The sequence below is a fragment of the Diadema antillarum genome, unplaced genomic scaffold (assembly GCF_040938485.1).
Source record: "Diadema antillarum isolate AM-2024a unplaced genomic scaffold, OU_Dant_1.0 scf00000090, whole genome shotgun sequence".
Taxonomy (NCBI): Eukaryota; Metazoa; Echinodermata; class Echinoidea; order Diadematoida; family Diadematidae; genus Diadema; species Diadema antillarum.
The window spans coordinates 813,940-837,411 of record NW_027270979.1 but is presented as its reverse complement, the minus strand read 5'-3'; the positions used below and the strand labels follow the sequence as shown (position 1 = coordinate 837,411).

The 23,472-nt window shown below is 39.9% G+C and overlaps 1 protein-coding gene across 1 annotated transcript in view; it reads left to right on the top strand.

Moving 5' to 3' along the window:
* Window positions 1–23,472, top strand: part of LOC139718155 (uncharacterized) — a 627,192-nt gene that overhangs the window by 123,856 nt on the left and 479,864 nt on the right. The window lies entirely within an intron of this gene.

The following is a 23,472-nucleotide window of genomic DNA, read 5'->3' as shown; positions in this document are numbered from 1 at the left end:
CTCTCTGTGCCTACTGCCATCTGCAAAAAAACGGTACGTGCGATATTTGCGGTGCGCACTTCATGATCTGTCAATCAAAAATGCTCCAGCTCCACCCCATCAGTCATGTTAAGGAGGTCGAACCATTTAGATCGCTGACACGTGCGCCCAGAATCCAGCAAACTTTTGATGGGAAAACACCTCCAGACTACAAAAGTAAGCCAAATGTGATTGGAGAAGACTTGTTTGGGAAAGATTCATTAAAAAAAAGCCATACTCACTTACCGGGAACCATATTTCTAGACATGTTTTCATGGAAGTTCATTGCCAGTGTGACAAGACTCCAAGATCTCCAAATGTGAAAGGTTTGCAAATGTGAAAGGGCTCCAAGATGGAAAAAAAAGGACAAAAAATTGCTCCATGATGAAAAAGCAATGATGATTTCAAAACTGATATTGTGGAATAGGAGTCAGCCGAGCGTGAGAGAAGTTACGCATGATATGTAACTTGCCAATTGAGAACTTGAGTGCGCTGCAGTGCTGATGCCTGAGAAAAAAAGGCTTTGCTTTTAAGAACATAACCGAAGGAAGGGTAAGGTGAAAAGATGGACAGACTGGTTTGTGGTAGATTTTGTGTGAAGTGGACTCCTGAAAGGGCCCAAATGTCACAGAAATGTCAAGACTTTCAGCTCTTCCATGCCGCGATGGTCAGAGCTATTTCCGAGAATAATATCGACTCGTGATGCATTGCGTATTCTTCCTGCACCGTTACTTTGAATGACGTACAAAGGACTCTTTGCATTCCGAGTCAACCATTAGAAGTATGTTGGGGAGGAGACTTTTGTTATTCTCGGGAGCACTGTTAAATATTGTATATTAATATATTATATATTTGTTATTGAAATCCTATATGGCTGAGATATTTATGTTTACAATGATGGAATGAGACAATTAATTTGTGCAGTGTGACTGCTGCCTTGATAGTGGCTGAGCATACATGATAAGCTCTTCCTATAAAATGAGGAACTTCATAGGGACAGAATGATATCTTGCCTCTTTGCAGGTTGGCAGTATTTTGATATCTCTCATGGCGATGGACAGTGTCCAGTGCCCATGCGATGCTGTCCTGAATCGAATGTCAAAACAGCATTTAACACAGATTCTCTATACCAAGGGATGCATATTGTAACACACCCCCTTTCAGACGCTTGCCGTTTTATACCAAAACTCGATAACGAAACGACATGTAAAGAATCATCGTATAGCCGACAGGCCGTTCTGGGAAACGTTGTATAGATGTGCAGTTTCCCACTGCGCATGCTGTTATAGTCGTGAGTGACAGCTGTGGGGTCACCTTTCGTGCGCACTCCCATTAAGCCCCGCCCAGTTATACTGTTCTATGGTCGCCATACGTTCAGACGCACACGGAATGCTGATTCGTTATCGAGTTCTCGTTCGAAACGATGCTCTGACCGTCGTTTCGCTATACGTCGTTTCGTTATACGTCGTTTCGTTAGTCAGCGTTCAGACGTATAAATTCATCGTATAGCTATACCGTTTTGGTATAGCTATACCGTTCTAGTATAAATTTTTTGCGTCGGAATGCCCTGTCAGGCTAACCATGAAGATGAGACGTACTGAGCTGATTTATTTTTTTCTTTCATTTGGATAATCCATCTGATGAGTGCATTAATAACGGATTTGATTGTGTAAATCAACAATTATCAGATCATTGATATTATTGTTGTGATTACTTTCACTATATAGAGTTTAATGATTGCAATGAATGCTTTCAACCAAGGTTTAAGCAGATATATGACCAATATTTCATATGAGCTTCAAGAAGTGACATCCTGATATAAAGTGCATCGTATCAAAATAGGTGTGACATGTGGGATTTATTGCGGTTTGGAGAGTTTTGATTTGACTGGACTCCTATGACTCAGCAGAAAGGAAGGGAGAAAAAAAATAGTAAAACCAACCATAGTTGAAAATGATGTAGCAACACAGACAAAATCTCTGAAATTTGTGGTTGATTACCTATTTCCTTTCAAGCTGGAAAAAATAAAGTTACCCTATGCTACTTTACTCTTTGTGGTTTTAAGTATGTGCGCATAATGGATAAACCATATACTGCAGGTCACAGTAGTGCAAATCCAGGGAAACATTACTCTAATAGACTTAAAACAGTGAGTCTTTGACTCTTGTAGCATTTTGTACAGTTATGATTAATTGAAATATTAAGGACCTCCATTAAGCATGGACATGATACAATTTTGAAGTAACCCTTAGAACCAACAAGGAAAAAAACACTTTTATTTTGGGCTTTGAAAACATTTTTCAAAGGTGATCGTTCCTTGAAGAGGCATTTAGGATGGTGTAAGAGCATTTATTTACAATTGGCCCTTAAAAAAAAAAGAAATCATAATATAAGGGATTGTCTTTCTCTTGTTTTCTCTGGAGAATTATTTCTATGGAAACCAGTCTTGATAGTATGTGCATGCAGTGGTGGGTATGATGAATTATGGGAGTGATAACATTTATGCATTTGGTTTTTTTTTTTTTTTTTGCCAACCATTACTCACAAGCCGTGTTGCTTATAATAAAGCTAGATCCCCTAAAAATGGCAATTTGAATCACAATTTGCATCACAAAGTTAAGACTTGTGTTCACATGCTAAAAGGAATCCATAAACTAACGGAAGATTGCAGTAGTCGTGTAAAAACATGCTTAATCTCTGCGAGTGTGAACAACACTGATGTGGGGGGGGGGGGTGTATTTCCGCATGAATTCAGAGATGATGACATAAAAACGGTTGCTTTGATGGTCCTCTTTGCTCCTCCGTTTCTCTCTCCTGTTGCATGCCCAGCTCTGATGTAGCAGGACAAACGTTTTCAAAGTTAGAAAAAAGGAAGGAAATAAATGGCGAATTGCCGCCATCTGGAATTGTTTCATCTTCGAGTTTTTATGTTACAAGCAATCACACCATTTAAACATCTTCAAGTAGTTCAAGACTACTTCCATTTATGCAGCATTTAAATCAACTTCAAAATACTTGAATGTGCCTCACCTCGATTAGATTTAGAATGTGACTTTCAAGGGATTATGAAACTGCTGCGTGTCTTTATTTTGTTGTTGTAGTAATTCTACCATTAAAAAAAAAAGGTATGTTAAATCCGTGGTGGTTTTGAGAAACTCATTAGACTCAGACATCATGAAAGACGGGAGATTTTGTTTTTGAAGGCAAAAATTAATTTACCTCTGATATACGTTTGACGTCCCCGCCATATTCCCCCCCCCCAACCGCCATGCCTAAAGGAGAGATGTATGTTTCAGTTGTTAGTTTAACCCAATTGTGATTTTGTGTTGTTATAAGCAGTCTTTAATTCATTAATGCCAGCCAGCCAGTGGAGTGAGGGAGTATAGAGTGGCATGACAGAATGAAAAGGCCAAAACAGGGTCTAAATTAACCGGATTCCTTCGACCGGACTCCAGGAATACAAAAGCAATTTCTCCCACATCATGCCCCAGGGCGACCAATTATGGCGAGGGATACTGCAGCGAAAAAAAAAATATGAGGCTGAGGAAAAGATGGTGTTGTCCCAAGGCCCCCGTTGCCATCGAAAATTGTGAGTCACGCCGCGGTGATCAGTTCCTATCTGCAGAAACGTCTTGTCGCGTTTCATTACTCATGCAAAACCAGAAGGCTCATGTGTTTCCGCCCGATCTCTCTGTCTACAAGATGGAAAGGGGAGTTGGGGGGGGGGGGTGAGATGAGTGGGGTGGGGTTTGGCTGATTGGACTGATGGGTGGGGGGGGGGGGGGAAGGGTGGGATGGGGGTTGGATGAGAGTTGGGAAGAGAATGGGAAGAGGAAAATCTGTGGAGATGCGTGTAGTAGTGTATATGGTAATTAGCCAGATGAGTGAGTGAGAGTGTCTTGTTAACTAAGGATACTTCCAGACACATCGGGTATATGTTTATATATTCTTAAAGGCATTTCATATGAATGATGATTAGCAAAGAAAATGGAATTCCATTGGGATTCGAACCCAAAACTTCTGGATTGCTAGACAGGTGCCCTTTAAAACTGAGCTATGGAAAGCCCTAGTACAGTGCTTGTCCCTGAAGCACCTTTATTTTCATTGCTTGTGTGGTTTGAAGGTATCATAAGCTTGACAGCAGCTTGTGTCGTGAAAATCGCATGACAAAGTTTTAAAAAACAAGTCCCTGGTAAGAAGGCAGTGATCATCATAGAGCAATGGAAACTTATTTTTATGCACACCTGCTTTCGTGGGCATTATGGACCATGGGAAAGTTGTGTAGCACTTTATTTGCATCTCACTGAAGACATCTGCATGTCTGTAACACTGCTGGAGTAGAGGTTGGGTCACCGAATGGTGACTTTATGGATACGAGACCAATTGGACATGAAGAGAGCATTGCGTGAAAACAGGGATATATTAATTACAACCATATAAAACAAATCCTCACATACCGTTGTTTCGATTCACGATGTTGCATTTGCGCAATAGTTCTCTGCACGAACATTCTGGCTCATGCAAAGCAAAACTGAAGTGAAAGGTAATAAATTCAAGTGCTTAATGACTTCACACAAGTATGATTATCAGTATGAACGCTCGCTGGTCGGAATAGGGGTAGGATACTTGCAAGAATCTTGATGAGTCTGCCATTTTTTTTCCCCCAGCCAGCAAGAAGGCAATCCATCATTTGATTGCTGATTGGCGTCGGTATTTGATTGCTGAGAACTTAGGGATCAGTAGAAGAAGATGGTGGATGACCTTACAGTGATTCAATTTCAGAAGGTGCCTTCCAAGGTTCGTGTGTCTGTCTTAGGTGAATCTCGTTGTCTCTCTTTTGATAAATATTCATGCTTTCTGCTTGTTCAACAGTTATGCTGTTAGAAACACTGGTTCATCCTGCGTTTTGTGATTGAGGAGTTTTGGGAATCGACAACCTTTGAGACTTGAATCATCACTCTAGTATGGTTGGAATATCAAAATTAATTCCCAAAGGAGTTGGCTGTAACATGCCATTAATATTTCATTATTATATTTTGTGTAGCAGAATTAGAGCACTAAAAAAATAGAGCATAGATGTCATACCTCTTGTGAAGACCAAGTGTGCTATCAATTACAAACAATGCAATAGTGTGGGAGTAGCACAGTTATCTTGCCCTTTTTTCCATACATAAGATTTATGATGACCCCCATTAGAAGGGGGGGGGGTAAGAGATACCCTTGTAATTAACCCCACCCCCTCTTCTTGGTCGCTTCATACTTTCTTGTAACCGTTACCATGGCAATGATTCCTGTAGTGCCCTCATTTAATGCACATTTCTATACACCCAATCACTGGACGCTCATTTCCCAGAGAGGGAGGTGAATTTGCTCTGTTCTCCAGCAACTGTGTTGTCATGGGGACCCCGGCACGTGCTGGGGTTAACAATGAATGTGCACTTTTGCGCTGGCAGTCTACTGCAATCCTGTTCCCCATCCCCCCCCCCCCCAAAAAAAAAAAAAAAACAGAAGAAAGAAACAAAGAAAGAAACAAAAAACTACATACCGGTAACCAAAATGAAAAGAGAAAAACTACATAACCAAAATAAAAGGGGGAAAAAAATAAAAGAATATCTTTGCTTTTATAAGTCAACCATCTGCAGTTGCTCTATACTTCCGCCCATGCATTCGTTACATCTTACTATGTCTTTCATAGGATGCTTGAAATAACTCCAGAATACCAGAATTATAAGAAGTGTACTGGGATTTTTAAGACGGCTTTTTTGAATGTGTGTTGTAAACCTTTCTGTTATTCGCTTGCTAGGTCTATGACACAGCTCCACCCACTTCTGAAATGGTAACTTCTAAAATGGGCTACATGAAAAGTTGTTATTGGTGTTGTTCTTTAAACAAAAATTAGTTTTAGGCCAGCATAATACTGCTTGTGTTTAATTAAATGTCTTTGTTTGATGGCTAGTATACTTAACCTCTACCCTAAAGACACTCAGGCTGGTAATTACACAATTGGAACACTGAGATGCATGCAGGCATACCTTCCTTGTGCACTTGTTGATCTGTATTTTGTTCAGGGTCTCTTTAAATTGGCACTCCTCATATCATGTTCATGATTCATGTGCAGCACAACATCTCACATGGTATAGGAGGCTAATCGGTTGCTCAGATACTTAGATCCAGCAATCCCACATTTTCTCACATCCGTCAAATTTAGCCACACATTTTTGTTGGCCGTGTCAGGGAATTCCTTGCCCGTGCACTATGGAGCGCCATCTCTTGTTTGATTCTTCTGTAATCACAAAGTTAACTGCCACCCCATAATGTTGCTGATTTGACTGCCATTTTGTATCTACGCCCTGCGATAAGAGAACATTGTATGCTTTTTGGATTCATGTTTGCCCATCTGCATTCATTGCTGGACCATGATGATTTTAGAACAAACACGATACTGTATACACTGTTATTTTCACGTACAAATATTTTCGCAAATGAAGAGGTCATAGATATTTTTGCGAGATGTTGTTCTCAGGAATTGACGCAGACACAAACGTAAATGCACTATTATCCTAGTGCGTGGCAACATTTTCGTGTGTTGTTAAATTCACGATCCAACTGTGATTTGCGAAATTCACGAAACTTAAATCCTCGCAAAAAAAAACAGCTTATATAGTAAAATGAAAACAAACACAAATGAACAAACAAACTTTTTTGACAGGATGACGAATGATAAACATTTTCTTTTTAAAAAGGTAATTTGGTTTAGGGCAGAGATTGAGGTCAGATTTTTATCATGTAAGTTGTGATATCTATCTCAGCAGTGCACCAGTTTCATCAGTAAATTTTTTGTTATTGTTTCATTTGTGGTTTTTGTTCTTGAATATAATAATGTCATCAGCAATGGCATCTCGCCATGCAATTCTGCTACAGAAGGCTCATATTGGCAGTGTTTGTTTGATTGTTTGTATTCTCAAGCTCATTCTGTGTCTCTGCTGTGACGATATAATTACACCCCTGACTGACAAGCATTGTTAGACCTACAGTCACAGTGCACCAAGCAGATAAGGTGCTTAACCTTTTTATTTTTTCTTTTGGTAAGGAGGCATGTAGTAACTCTTTTGACCGTATACGTGAGCGAGGGCCTATTAGCGTTCTAATAATAGAACGAGATGTAGGCACGCCTCATGTGTGGGCGAGAGAGAGTAGACCGATGCGACTGACGTTATTGCAGATTGACGAGACAGGAAAGCAATGGGGGATCCTAGTACTTGGTAGCCTGACAGCAGAAATATTTTTGCCTTGGATGAGCAGCAAAAGTTGATGGTTGCCATGGCAATGTTTTGTGTCACAGGCAGTGGTGGGCATTATTCCGCTCCCCAGCGGTAGGCCAAAAAAGAGTATCAGATTTTTGGATTTAGCATCAACAGCATTGAATAACATTATCTGGGGAATGTGATAGTCAATGAAAATATATTTGTGTTTGCGCATATGTGTGTGTGGGTTTGTGTGATATACACATTGAATGAATTTTGTTTTGTTTTTTATTAAAAAGAATGAATAGAAACAAACAAACAAATATGCTGTTGAGTTTTGCAAGTATCTTTTAAGATGTTGATGCAACAAACAGATGCGTGAAAGACTGGTTCGTAGTTGATACTGTCCCGTCCGTATCACCCAAACTCTCAATTTCAGAGCCTGATAATACACCTGTAGTTCCAAACTGTGTAAGCCGATGTCCCTAGCCGAAGAAACTACTCCACAGGAGTGCTCTTGTCATTTTCATGAATATGTAAAAGACAGGGTCAGTTCATTCATTAATTTCAGTCTTAACAACAACAGCAACAGCAACAACAAAACATATCATCAGCTAACACCTCTCCCAGTACCGTGTCCTCCTCTTCCGAAAGAGGGTAGAAGTGGTCTTTTGGGGTCGCTTTTCAGACAGGTATGTTCTCTCTTCGGTGTTTTAGGTTGGATGGTCTCTTGTTAACATTGGGAGGAGATGATGGAGAAGTTAGAGAGAGGGCATGTTTCAAGAGATGCGGTGCTATGTAGAGGAGGGAAAGAGAATTGACTCCCCTGTATTAACCAGGCATGAGAATGAAGAGCCTACTTGTCAGTCCACATTCAGCATCCCATCTCACGGCCGCATCTTGTCGTTTTGCCTGTTTTCGCATCCGACAGTCCTCCTCTGCTATCTCATCCCTCAACTCACCCCTCCCCAATCTTTCCCCCATCCTCTTGACCCCTCCCTCCGTCCCCCCCCCCAAAAAAAAAAAAACCTTCTAGTTCTCCTCCACTTAAACACTCACCACCACCACCATACCCTCTTCCGTGGGCCCGATGGTCGGTGATGTTCCTGCCGATAATTGCTACTTTATCAGCCCCCCTCTGGAAGCCAGCTGATCCGGGTGTCACAATGGGATGATGGTACTTAAAGAGACGGGGGAGGAAGAGGAGGAGGAGTGGTTGCTATGATGGATGGGGCCGGGAGCTGGAGGGTGAAAACACTGATGCATTATGTCTTCGCCCCCAAAAGAAGGTGTTATATGTCCTGCATTGATAGTACCCCCAGCCCTCCACCATCCCCCACATCCTCCCACTAAACAAAATGGGAAAGTGTCTGTGTAAAGGTCACTATGGGTCTTGACCGTAATGATGTCTGGATGCATGCAAAAGCTGAGACATAGGGAATACATAATTATACAGTACATATAAGATGTGAACAGTCATATTTTCATTATTGCAGCTACACTGTATATATTTGTGTTTGTTTTCACTATCGTGATTTGAATATCAAAGTAGATTTTATAATGATGATTAAGTTTGTAAAATTGTGTTGAAACTCTTTTTGTATAATATTTCTAGATATATTATATATGTTGCTTTTGTTTCTGGTTTCTGCAGTTATTTGAGTATTTTAGAAAATGTATGGTTTATTGAGCTGTTTGATTCAGATGAAAAGAGATGCTTTTTTTTTTGAACATTCATCCTATCCTGCCCACCCCTACCGCATCCATCTCTGATGAGCACGGGGTAAATGAGACAAGACAATGAAGTGTATCTGCAGTCCAGATTTTTTGGCATGCTCATATGTCGTGCCCATTTCTGATTTGGCTTCTGATGCCTTATTTCCTGTCCTTGTCGAGAGCAATCCTCTCAGTACTTCTTTTGATCATTTGGAATAAACCCTCGCCCCCCTCCCAGCCCCCCCCCCCCCCCCCAACAAGCCTTGGTCCCTTCCACCAGTAGGCACTCTATGTTGTACAGTTTTGAAATCAAATATCGGATTGTTGTGATGTGCTGACACTCCCCATTACTCTGCCCCAATATCGTAACAACCACTTTCTGCAAAAATTACTCGGCAAACGGAATCAATATCCGTTTCGGAGAGCCATCTCCTCCCATCTAATCGTCGTCGTTCTGGTTTGGAGGCTTGCCGATAATACGCACCACTTCTTCTTCTTTCAGGAGCGGTACTATTGGTGGTTTGAAATGTTTCCCACCTTTTGTGCCGCCAGCATCTTTGCGTAATAATTCCCAGAGTTTGTGGAAAGTGTTGATATCCACCTACTGTAGGATGGAAAAAAATACTAATAATCACATGTTGTAACAGCAATGAGGATGAAATTGGACAGTTGTGTTCCATTATCATCTGTCAATTTGATATCCCTGGTGCAAGGTATAACATGTTACAAATGTTACATTTCCTGTGGTGAGTCACGAACAAAGTGTCAGTGCTCTAGTGGAGAATTAGAGTCATAATATGATCGTGATTTTGATTCGGCGAGTGATGAAGATGTACATTAAGCCTCATCCGTATGGTATTATACCTTTTGCAACGTACTTCCTGGTGGCATAATGACTCCATTGAGGTGGTTTTGATGCAGTGTTAGAGCGGGGGCAGGAAAGAAGCATGGTGCTTTTGTTTGACTGTTTGGATGTTATAAATTTGAAATCAAATCCCTATTTGGTGGATGCTCCATATGGTTCAAATGAAAAGCCCAGTCTTAAAGGGTGTGTACAGTTCTGGTCGAGGTGAAGATTTAGCTTTTAACGTTTTGTGAGATATTCAGAAACCACTCTATGAGATGTCAAAGAGCATGCGGTTCTAAGGGGTATCAAAAGTTTATTCGATGAAAATCGGTTTTGAAATTGCTGAGATATCCAAAAACAAGGTGAAACAAAGAGATACTAATAAAGTTGGGGCATGTCGCCTTTTATTATTAGCACTTTTTTGGATATCTCAGCCATTTGAAAACCAATTTTCATCAAATAAACGTTGAATCCTTCTTAAAATTACATGCTCTTTCATATTTCATAAGAGGCTTTTCATTATCTCACTTAGGAATGTTCAAAACATGAATCCCTACCTCAACCAGTACTGTACAGTCCCTTTAATTTCAGATTACAGTTTTGTTATGTGTGAACAGTTGTATTCAGCTGTTCTGTGCTGGTTTATGGATTTTTTTTTTTTTTTTGAAGTTCACTTTTCTAAATCATCTATTTTCCATCTATTTTCCATCTAAAAGTCATTTTTCATCAATATATGTATATATGTGAAGGAATGGACAGTTATGAAACTGCTTTTATATCATGTGACATTGCATCACGAAACCTACAAAAAGTCATACAACCCAGTTACACATGACAATTCAAATTTGGTGGAATTGGACTCCGTAGTCAATTTGTAACTTTTTACATTTTCTGAAAACATAATTCTACTACATATTTGTAAAATTTGGGGATCATAAAATGATGGGAAATTTTTCTTTTTACAGTTTTTCTGGAACATATTGTCTCATGCATATGATTCTAAAGGTATGTGTATGAGGTTCCTTTGCATTTCTTGAAAACTCTTCGCACATCCTACACTTTGAATTTGAATACCTTTTGAAAGGATTGTGCTATTATATTGAAAGTTGATATTATTCACAAATAGAATGAACTTACTGAATGTGCAAAATTTCAGCTGAAGATAGTAATACCTTCACTGTGGTTGCTAGATATATACTTTTATATCCTGGTTGTTGTTTTGTGTGTGTGTGTGTGTGTTTGTGTGTGTGTTTGTGTGTGTGTGTGTGCATGTGTGTGTGTGTGTGTGTGTGTGTGTGTGTGTATGTGTGTGTGTGTGTGTTCTATTCATTGCACAGAGCACAGTTAGGTGAGATTAGGCATTTTAATAATCTGTAAGCTCCAAAGCTTCTTTTCTCAGTGAACACTTTTTTTCAAGACGGTGTATTCTCTTTCTATTATTGAAATGGGGTAGGAAAGTCCATTTGTGTTGAGCTATAATATGCTATTTCAAAGCGTGGAGTCTGCTCTTTCAGAATCTGCCCTTTACTAAAAATTCATACCGAGTGACTTTTTGGTGGTTTTGTGATGCAGGGTCACATATATTAGCATCATTTGTCCTTCTTTCATGGATTTGCTGCAATGTCGCGATGCCATCCTCTTATCTGCTGTCGCCACATAAATCCGGATATTCAAAAAAATGAAATCCTTACGGTGAAGGCATGTTTCATGTATCAAAAACAGGTTTACAGGGGAAAAAAACAGCAACGCTGGTGATATTATGCCGTAGTATTCTATCTCCCTAATGCATAAGACATAACTGCAGCATGTTGTATCTCTATCATTTCGCAAAGGTCATTTTCTGGAATGCCGGCAGCCGGAATTGACTTTCTACATAACCATCTCGTTCAACCCAATTAGGTAGTCACATCGTGGTTTTTTCCCCCCTCCCCTTCCTGAAAGGCCAGGAGAATCACTTCATTCTTGGATAACGGCGATAGGGATTGTGGATGGGGAGGCAAGGACGGAGGGAAAAGAGGAGGAGGAGGAGGAGGCAGAGGTGGAGGAGGAGGAAGAAGGAGATGAGATGGATTTAAGATTTCTGTGGGGGATGCAGTTCTGGGCATGTGTAGCATATATCTACTCTTTCGTGGTATAGATCAACATGTATCACAGACTGTCTGCTGTTTGTTTATTTGCTTGTTTTGTTTTTGCAAAAGAAAGCTGTAAGCGTGTTTTGGTTTGAATTGGGTTTTTTTTTTCTGAGGAAAGCTGCAGGGTGTAAATTATCTCATACGGGGGCGGGGGTCTCTGATGGTTTTCGATGAATAAAAACATTCAGAGACTGATTACGAAAAACATTGCCCACACCTCCTTTTATCTTCAGAGAAAGAAAGTGTTTGCAGATGAGATAGAAAAACAAAGGATGAGGTCGTAGAGAAACAAACAAGGGCGTGTGAACTTGTGCAGGTATGTTTTTGCATGTCTGTTTATGTGTGTGTCTGTTTTTGTGTGTCTGTGTCGGAGAACATGTGGGGTGGGGGGAGCTATGTATTCTAATTGTGTACATGCGTGCATGTGTGTGTGTGGTTTTGTAATATGTTGCAATGTTGCCCTACTTGCTATCATTTATTGGCTACTTATGCTCGTCTGTGTGTGTACGTGCACCAGAGATGAAGAAAGGATGTGTGTCATTCGTCGGTGCATCCTTCTCAATGCTATCGCTAATTGTCGCATTGAAAAGTGACATTTGCACACTTCTGTCACAGAGCTGTCCCTAGGGAGATGGGGGGGGGGGGGGGGGAGACACGGAGTGAGTGAGCCCAAACACTGATACTGGATTACCTGATATTCTCACATTTCCCACCCCTTACCCCCCCCCCCCCCCATTCTTTCCACATCTCATTTTGGCTAATACGGTATGTCTAGCATGTCTTCTTTCGACTTCGCATCCAATTAAGCGCAACGTGAGGTTGAACATTCGCTGCCACAGTCATGTGTTGTGCCATCCGCTGTCTTCTTTGTAAATCCTATCCCACCACCTCAGGTTGTGTATGTGTATCAGATATTTCTTCTTTTTTTTTTTCTCTCTCTCTCTCTTTTGCTTTCATTCCCTCGCCCTCCCCCTCCCCCCTACAATATTTTACTTGATATTTTTCCCCCCAGTATCCATGGTAAAGGGTCTGCCTGTGTAAACATGTCACATCAGTATGATACTTCTCATAGGCAAATATGATTTATTCCAGAGAGAAAGAAATTCCTATTCACTTGGTCCCCCGGAAGATATAGCAATCGGGAGAAGATGACTGAGGTAATGATTCACAAAAGATGGGAGAGAGAAAGAAGTACAAAAAGCGGGGGGGGGGACAGGGACAGAGGGGGAGAGAGAGAGAGTGAGGGGACGAGATAGGGACTATATCATTATGTTTTTGAGCGGCATATGGTTTATGACTTGCCAACGATGTGCGGGTTAAATTTTGCATGATACTATTTTTCCCCCCGTGGCATGACATAGTCCCAACAAGGCAGTTTAAATGTCTACAAGCCGAGGGAAGGTGTCAAGAAGACGCATGACGACCACATGGTGCCCTGTTTCAAGTCGTGATTGATAGCTGTGAGTTCTTTTTAAGCAAAGGTCATGCTTTGCCCAAAATAGGTTTGCTATTTCTGACTTCAACTTGAAATGAATGTGTACATATTGAGATACACCCATGGTTATATATATGCTATTTCAAATGTTAATGATGAATAAGCTGTGCATATAGGTAGAAGCATTAAACTGTTACCGGCCAACATGTTGTATGGCTTTGCTATGAAATGCAAAGTCTGAGTATACCCATGCTTTTAAAGGCTGATGATTTTTATAGAATTTTCACCGAAGACCTATGTTTTTGTTTTTGTTTTTGTTTTTTTTTTAGATTAAGTGTCCTTCTGCTGGCTTAATGAAGTTATTACTACTGTGCTTCACCTCTTATGCTGCATTTCAGGCATTGATTGAATTAGATTTCTTATAAAGCATTTCCTGCTTTGTGTGGCTTCAGTTCTGTTTTGATCTAATACGGAATGACATTTTCTCTCTGTTGCCTCCAGTATTTTTTTCTCCCTGATGACCTACTTTTTTTTCTCTCTCTTCATTCAAATTACCACCAAAAAAAAAAAAAAAAAGTGATGAAATTGTGGTCATTGGTTGCAAAACCCTCATTTGAGACATTTTAGACATTAATCGAGGGCAATCGAAATGCTTCAGCCCGTGATTCAGTGGTTCCGATTCTGAATTCTGTTGCACGTCAGAGGTGTTTCCCTGTTAAAGCGATTCTGCATTATAGGATGAGCACTGAACAAGTCTTGGCACAGCTATGCTATATGGGAACAAAAAAGATGCACCCCTGCAATAACAACAACAACAACAGCAAATGTGTGTGCATGCTCTTGCCAAGGTTGGAATGTGCCTGAACCTGATTAGGCGGTGACTTTGGAAGTGTATGGTTCAATTTACGTGGTAAGAGATAATCGATGATATGTGTGGAATTGCACGGATATGGAAGAAAGAGAAAGAGAGAAAGAAAGAAAAGTAGAAGAGCTATAAAAAAAGCAACAAAAGACTTTAATTGATTCTGCTTGTATTTGTGTTTAACAATAGCAAGTTTTCCTTTCATTTTTTCATTTTTTTTTTTGGCTCACACAAGTATCACTGGTCTGAAAATTGAATTTGAAAGTGCAAAGATGACATGAAAATGAGCTAATTACTGTCCCCGCTATATTCCAACAATTCTCATCACTTGGTAAACATGGAATAAAAATAGCTGTTGTGGAGCTGCATGCCCTGCTGACGTAGATGCCCATTCACCGAGTGTCGATGGCGTGCGGAGCTGTGGCGAGTGCTGCTGCCGCAGTGTTTGTGTAGAGATGTAGACATTAGAATCAGGCATGTAGTGAGTGTATTCCCTTTGCTTCGATTTCATTCTTGGCTGTGGCTTTTCCAGCACATGTATACCGTAATATGTTTCAGACTTCAGAGTTTATGGACTCGGGGGAAATTGCACTATGACTTCTCATACATTTTGATTGAGATATTTATGATGGTATGTTCGTGAGTCCTTGCAAATGTCTGGTACAAATGGACGGTGTTGTTGCTGTTGTTGGGGTGTACACACATGTATGGTTAAATATTTGAGAATTTGTCCAATTTGCTTGTGTTTTTCAGTTGTATATCGCTCTTGTGTCATCATATTCATGGAATATAGATTGCCATCATATCCCTTGGAGACCCTTGGTAGGCAACACATCTGTGGCCTCTGTAGTAACTCTACATCTTATGCTGATAGTGAAATAGCAGAAAATAGCACTATGAAAGAATGTGGAACAACATAGAAAACAGACGAACTAAATGTCATCAAAGACTTGAAAATCTGAGAATGAGGAAATTGTAAGAAAATTCAGGATTTCAAAAAGATGTACATGCATGCATGTGTATGAAATCGTCAATTTACTAGAACAACGGGAAAATGTAAGGAAAGATCTAAACACAAGAGAAATTTGCAGAAATGGAAAACAAAACTGAGGGTATGAACTCTGAAATTACCTGCATGCAATTATCTTACTGAGATTGAATATTACTTAAGATACATTATTCGAGAGAAGGAAGAAGCTGACAACTGAAAATGAACTCAAATTGACAAGGAGAGGATACTGTGTGCAATTTCAATTTCAAATGTTTCATGTAGTTGTTCAATCTTTTGCTCGGATTTTCCGGGAGTCATCACATTGTGATTTATTTCCCACTGTCCCTTTTCTGCATCATCATCATCATTTTATAAATTTCTCCAAGAGTTCCAGCCCACCCACCTCACTTTTTCACTGTGAATCACTTTCCTAATTCCCATTCAAGTTCCAGATTGGATGATATGTTCATGCTAAAGGCACATGCAGAATCGTTTATATATCTCTGTGGCGGAATGGCTCTCCAGCCACCAACATCGATTGCTCAATAATGTTCCTATCAGTCTTGATTTGTGACGGAAACTACATGCCCTGGCGGTGATATCCTTCGTGTTCTAGGATGGAAATGGCCCATGATGGTGCAATAATGGCTTGGCCCTTATGCGTTGACAGATTTCTCTTTGAAAAGATTATTTTGTATACATAAAGATAACTTCATCCATTAAGTACTGGGGAAGTCTTGCTGTAGAAATTGTCATATTGTTAGCATTATATTGGCAGCACTGAATCTGCATATCTCTGCATATCTCTGCATATCTTGTAGTGGAGTAAGCTAAAATGCATTTGATTGCATAGAATGAGACAGATATTAACACAGATTTGCTGATTTGAGAGAAACAGGAAATTCAGTTTGTCTGAATTTAATGCCAATTGAAGAATCAGTTGTAGAATCAGCAATTAAGTATCTGCAATACAAGCGTCTTTGAAAGATTTAGCTACTGAAACAATTGTACATGAACAACTAATTATTGTACATGAAACAAAATCTCATACTCTTCCCTATAGTACACTAGCAATGAATGATAATAGTTAAAAGTAAAAGAAAATAACAAAAGAGATACAATTTCAAACCACGGAAATGTGGTTGTTGAGACATTAAAGAAAAAACAAACAAAACAATATGGTGGGTGCTTGTGTTGAATAGATGATAGGTATGAATTTAATTGGCAAAATGTGTGATGGCCTTTATAATATTTATCTTGCGTGGCACACCCATCAGTGACCAGGACCTATCAAATAGTAAAGAGAAACTGTGTTGTTCGTGCCAAAGTTAAACCAAACTTGTGATAATTAGGGGACACGTGCCAAGATCACCATCACCTTCTCCAATTTTATGCTAGCTCTCAGCCGGTCATGTGCGGTCATCCAGCTGATGCTTGACCGTTACCAAGAACGGGCGGTGGAGGTGAGAGTGGCATGGGGTGAAGATGAACCCAAGATCTGTGGGAGAAAATGGCATGTACATGGTATATGATGTATTGATGAATCTGTGTTAGATACTGGCCTGGTACTCCACTAGCCCTTAACCCGTTGGGGACGAGTCCCGAGTATACTCGGGCAGGTGTCTATGGGAAATGCGTGTAGTAGCGAAATCAGTCCGTCCTCAACAGGTTAATACCCTGCAATATGTTCTCATTGGCCCGAAATCACGAAGGTGGTACAAATGAAACCATGGAGCGCCAATTGTCGCATGGAATATTTTGTTACGAAATCAGTCATTTCTTCGATGAAATTATTATTTTGTAACAAAATGACAACATTTTGTAACTAAATGAACATTTTGTCCACGAAATGATAATTTTGTTAACGAAACGGTCATTTTGTCGACGAAATGACCAATTTCGTAATGAAATATTCCGTGCGACACTGGGTGCTCCATGGTTTTTGTCCATGGTCTAAACCATGGTTTCATTTGTACCACCTTCGTGAATTTGGGCCATTAAGTTTTTAGACAGAGCCAATCTGATGATCCTCCACTGCCAGATTTGCTCTAGAGACATCAAGTGAAGCACAATACCCCCCTCTGGCGAAAAGTCCTCTACGACCATGCGGGTGATGCCGGGGGTTACGTAGGCATTTGCCGAAACAGTGGGAGTCGTTCATGCACACCGCACCATTCAGCCGCGATCAGTAGGCATGGATGATTACTGTGAGCTGTTTGTGGGCATAAACAAGCATGTGTGGCACTCATCATGTGCTGGTTAACATGACTGTGCACACCTTCAGAGGCGAGTACACATCAACATGTCATGTTATACAGTTACAGCAATGTGCACGATAAACAAACCAATAAAGGGATATACACATACATCACTGGCTTCGTGATCAGAGGAATACTACCCTAGTCCCCAGCACCCCCCCCCCCCCCCATCCTATTCTACGATAATTCCAGGGTCACATCCATTGTCTAATGCCAACTCTGAATATCCCATTAATCCACGGATCACAATCCATGAATCAACAAGACCTCCCCCTCTTCCACGTAAACACATTGTACACACCCATGTATTCAGTACCTACCCATTTAACTACCCTACCCGCACCCTGCCATAGACAAACACTCTTTTGCTCTAGACTAACACATAAACATCAGCCTGCACACTTGAAAAAAGAAATAAAAAGATAAAAAAGTAAAATACATTGAAAAGATCACATTGAAATGATGGACAACACACTAATAGGAACGTGATCAGAATGTATCTATGCTCAAAATATGAGTACCGTTACCACTTTACCGGTACCACGGTGATGATGTCACAGTCTTTTGTTGTAGCTTGGGTTGGAACCAGGCGCGAGCATAAACACTCAAGCCAGGTGAGGCTGTTTCTAAGAACCAGTCTCTATGGTAATGAATGACTATGATGTCATGCTTTGATATTCTATAGTGGTGAACATGCTGTGTAAAAATAACCATACCAGGGGTTCCCTGACTATTCATAACTCATTCCTATGCTAATTCCATTTAGTTTTGTGTGTGTGTGTGTGTGTGTGTGTGTTGGGTGTGTGCGTGTGCTTGGGGGAGGGGATTCTAATCCACCTGTATCAGTAAATTCTAACTGCTATCGTCACATCATTGATTGGTATGCAGGATTCTCTGCTGATTCCAAAGTATTTGCAGAATCCACGAGGCTGATCCTAGAAAGGTTCGAGGATCCAGTAGGATCACGCAAGGTGTACGACATGTCCCGACTTGTTAGACTCTAATTTGCCCTGCACTTTTGACAGACAATGAACCGAGCCATGGATGTCTTGTAAATCTGTAGGGCTCTGCTAACAATAGAATATTCCTTACGACAAAATTTTATCAATCGAATCCATCCTACGAGTTATATCAAGATGTGCTAATGAGATTTTGAATAAAATTACCTAGTTTTCATAGCAACTTTGTAATATTCAAGATATTGTATCATAAACGTAAAAATTACACACACAAGCACACAAAGAATGATTCGTGACTTAATCACCTGTTTTTAGACCCGTTTTCAAACTGGCTACTCTATCAAGAATTTGATAAGTTCTGTTTTGGTGATAGATACTTCTGATGCAAGATATTACCCTCAAATGGGCTATTCATAAGTACTTTGGAAGTTAAGCTTAAGGTATATGAAAAACAGCATGAAATGTAAAGCTAAGCATGGTCTTTAGATGTCTTTTACAAGTGACATTGAATACATATTGCATGAGTTTTTTGTTTTTTTTATTTATTTCATTTTTTTTTTAAAGGAGAATGCTGGGTTGACGATGAGAGGATCCTTTTAATGATACAGTAGACTCGTAATAGATGGTAATCAAGCATGCCTCCTCCGGTTTGCTGAGCAGGGATCCTCTAACGAGCAGACGGTAATACGCTCCTCGAGGAATCCAACTCGTCTGAGATGTGTTTGTCTGAGGCGTCAATGCTCCCGGGGTTAAGTCCCTGGATGCTGCGCCCATCGATCCCTCCTCTTCTCCCTCCTTCTCATCTCGTCTTGACTTTGAACTTGGCCTGTGTTCGTGTGTCACACTCGTTACTCCACTTGTTACTGGGGATTGATTCAAAAGAGTTGTCATTTCATGTTACAGGGTACATTTTTTTGTCTTCTTCTTCTACTTCATCTTCATCTTTGTTTTCTTCTACATCTTCTTCGTGGTTTCGTCTTCTTCCCCGGTTTATTCTTTTTTCAGGTCATCCAATCCCATCTATTTAAGTCTGGAGGTCGTTTGAATGAGGAGCACTGTCGTCTAAATACTGTGAGAGCGGAAATTTAGCGCATTTCTCTCCTGCATTATGAAACTGGGGCAAAAATAAAAACATGCAAATAGTTTTGCTTCTCATTTGTAATAATACTTCATCTCTTTGATTCTGCAGAATCACAATGCACACATGTTTGTTTGTTTGTTTGTTTTTTACCCAGCTGATCACAAAAACTTGCTTATAAATGTGAAAATTTCTGCTTTGATATACAGTAGATGAAATAAGTCCTTTTATCCAATATCAGTTTGGAGGTATAATTGGAGAGGCATATAAGAATATGTTTGAAAGATTGATAGAGGGAAAGAAAGATACAGATGCAGAGAGAAAGAAAGGAGTATTTGGAGAAAGATGGTATGAAAGACAGGAAGATGTGAATAAAGGTATATAAAATATTGTTGAGCTCTGAGAGGCTGAGTTAAAAAGACAAATGAAGAGAAGGAAAAGGGTAAGGGAGAAAGATTCAAAGAAGATAAAACTGGAAAGGTAGAGATTTTGAGAGTTGAAAGATAAATAATGTAAAAACCAAAGATGGGGAGGGGATGGACCGAAAGGTGGAAAGAAAATTTGAGAAGGAGAGGGGACTGATGGAAAGTAGAGTTAGAAATATTACAAATGAGAGGGGCAGAAAAGGAGATCTGAGACATGAAATGAAAAAAAAAACAGAGAAGGAAGAGGAGAGGAAGAGAGGTGTTGAGTGGGATGAGGTGTCGTCGTGGAGATAAGTCGGGAGAAAAGAGAGTAATTTAGACGGCATCATGCTATTTCCTGCTCTGCGGTGCCAATCTCATTTGCGGCGGAGGGAGCAAGTCATAACTTGATACATGTAATCAAGAACCCCTGCAGAGGCGAGGCGTTTCTCATCCTAAGCATTGCGCGGTCGGGCCCACGACCAGCGGCTCATCATATCGGTGCACTCCGGGGACGACAACGCCTACCAAAGTATCAATACGATGCTGCATCACTCCAGATCTTGGTAGTTGATCATTATGGAAATAACAGTATGCGATCATACATTTCCATCAGCACTTGTACATAAGATCTATAGCTCCAACAAATAGATGGCTGTAGCCTATGGAGAGTCTGTTGAAAACAGAATATATATACTTTGTGTGGACAAATAGTTTGTAAATATGAATTGGTGTGCATAGACTCACATGCCTGAAAACAAACAAACAAACAAACTTCAGCCACCTGACTGCAGTACCTTAGAAAAGGTGGGGGTGGGGAATCGAAGATCATCCATACAGGATTTCGGTGAATCCTGACAAAAATCATCTCAAGACATCATTTGTGAGAGAATAAAAAGTTGAGATGCCAATTTTATTTGAGGTAGAATAGTTTTACTGATATAACTTTCTGAATGGGTGATGTGACATATATGAGACTGTGAAGCCCTGGCAGTGATCCCTGTGATCCTTATCATAACTTTTTTAAGAGCCTTTATACAAGGAGTTCCTTTGCAACAGGTGCTTAATACACTTAAGATGGTAATGAAAAAAAAAACACCTGATTTTATTTCACATACTTCTAAGTGTTTTTATTCAATAACTTGATGTCCCACAATATTACCCCATAACTGGATAAAGAAAATGTGTCTCACATAAATCTTAGTGTCTTCACTGGTATTAACCCGTTGAGGATGGACTGATTTTGCTACAACACGCATTTCCCATAGACACCTGCCCGAGTATACTCGGGACCCGTCCCCAACGGGTTAAAAGAATTAATATTTTTGTGAATTTGTGGATTTAGCACCTTTTGGAACACATTTTAGCACGGTGATGTACAACACATCAACAAAGTTTTAGTGACTAGTTTTTGTGACTTTGTGTGAATTTTTATGGGAAGATTTGTTATCTCTACACATTCTCCTCCCATTTCTTCCATTTTTCCACCAGTTTCCTCCATTTCCCCAAAGAATTTACATGCATTGGAATGAAACATTTCACAGGTAATAATCAAGTAATATGTGGGTGGTCGGAAAAGCTACACAGGCAGGAAAACTAGCAAGTCTTGCCTTACTCTGGGATCAAAGTGTGGTCAAGCATGCACATGGCTTTCTGACTGGGTCCTGCGGGATGGAGAGCCTTTTGGAACCTAACAGAAATGGATTTACTACCTTTTGGAACAAAAGTCATTTCTATTTTTTTTTTTATTGCCTGCTTTCTCCATTCTCTCACAAGAAATTCAGTATTTTGAAGAGTCTACCGTGTGAGACTGCTAGAAATGAATACATTTCTGTCAAAAAGTCCAGTTTGATGAAAAATGGATTTAGCACCTTTTGGAATGGAGCTCTTCATATTATATTGATGTGTTGCGAAAAAGGATAATATGCCATCTACTGGGGGAAAAACAAGGGATTTTCCCCCAAATTTGCCCGACCAATTGTTCGCTCGCATTACACAAACAGTCAGACCGTACTGTTCACTTGCACAGGTCAATCTGTCAGAAAAATGCTGCGTAATGCTCGGGGGAAAAGAAAGAGGGAATGTGCTGCCATACTGAGAAGCAAGGGAAATTTGCAAGAGCTGTGCAGGAAATGTTTCAGTGTGAAACGATTCGTAAAGGCTGTAAGAAAATCGACTTCTGTATTGCAATTATGACATTTCTTATCCCCCAGGGGGGAAAAGAATGATTACATTCATGACATGTACACATCCAAAGACACAGATTTTATACATATGATAATAATAATGATATGAAATATTTATATAGCGCTTAATACAAACATGTTACGAAGCACTTATGTATGTACAATTATAGATTTATAATAATATATACATGCATGTGTGTGTGTGTGTGTGTGTGTGTGTATATATATATATATATATATATATATATATTTGTATATATTACTTGTAACAGTAACATTGAGTAAAGTATCAGCATATCACTCTTTATACCTGAATATATTCATTCATCTTTGTGCCTATCGTCATCACATGGGCTTATACTTGTAGTAAGAGAGACAATCAGGCAACCTTAAAACACTTGAGATCTAGCCCAGGGTAGAAGCAATTAGTAATCCATCATGCCTGGTCGGAAATGATGTCTGGCCAGGCGAGCCAGGATTCTTCGGTGTGCCGCTCCGGGCCGGGGAACTGTTGCAATATTTTGGAAAAAACACAAAAAGGCCAAGAATGAATTTCCCATCTTTACAGTTCCTTGATTGGTGATATAGCCCACATATAATTACCGGTAGAAAGAACAATTTGATTGATAATGTTTGTTTTGTTTTCTGTAGTTTTAATTGTCCTTTTCAAGAGGCATAGGCTCTGTCCCTCTATTTTCCATATAGTAATCCTTGTTTACAAAGCCTCACAGTTTCCGTCACTTCTTACCCAATTTTGGCATTTGCTCCCAGAATATTGAGCATGAGCATTGTTTGCTCAAAATGACTGCCAGATTTTATAGGCACTTTGTAGAATTTTTTCCTCCTTCTTCTTTTGGTGCTGGAGACACCTTTAAGGTGGCGTCATCACTCTGGTAGAACATGCGACAATTTATCGTGAAGGTATTAGTTTACATTGCAAAAAAAAATCATGTTATGTTATGCAATGATTTCAGCGTCAATCCCTTGCTATGATAAAGCTTTTCTTGATCCAGTCTCCAAGGCGATGCTCTGATCGAGTGCTACTACACTTAACTCAGTAGATGTCTGTTCACGTTTTGGTCACCACTGTAAAACACAAAATTTTCGCGTGCATGAAGCTTTTGCAAATTTCACTAGGAGACACAGTTCGTGGAAGTAAAATACACACCAAAGTTTTCATCTACTTTATCCAATAATTGTTGTATACTCATGATTTTTTTTCATGGATGGCATTTCCTGTAAGTTTCATGCAACCAAAAAGGTTGTCAGCTTCAATTTGCGAAAGTTTCATGCCGCCAATGTTTCTGGTTTTGCCGTATCTGCGTTTGGCCTCTGAAGGGCT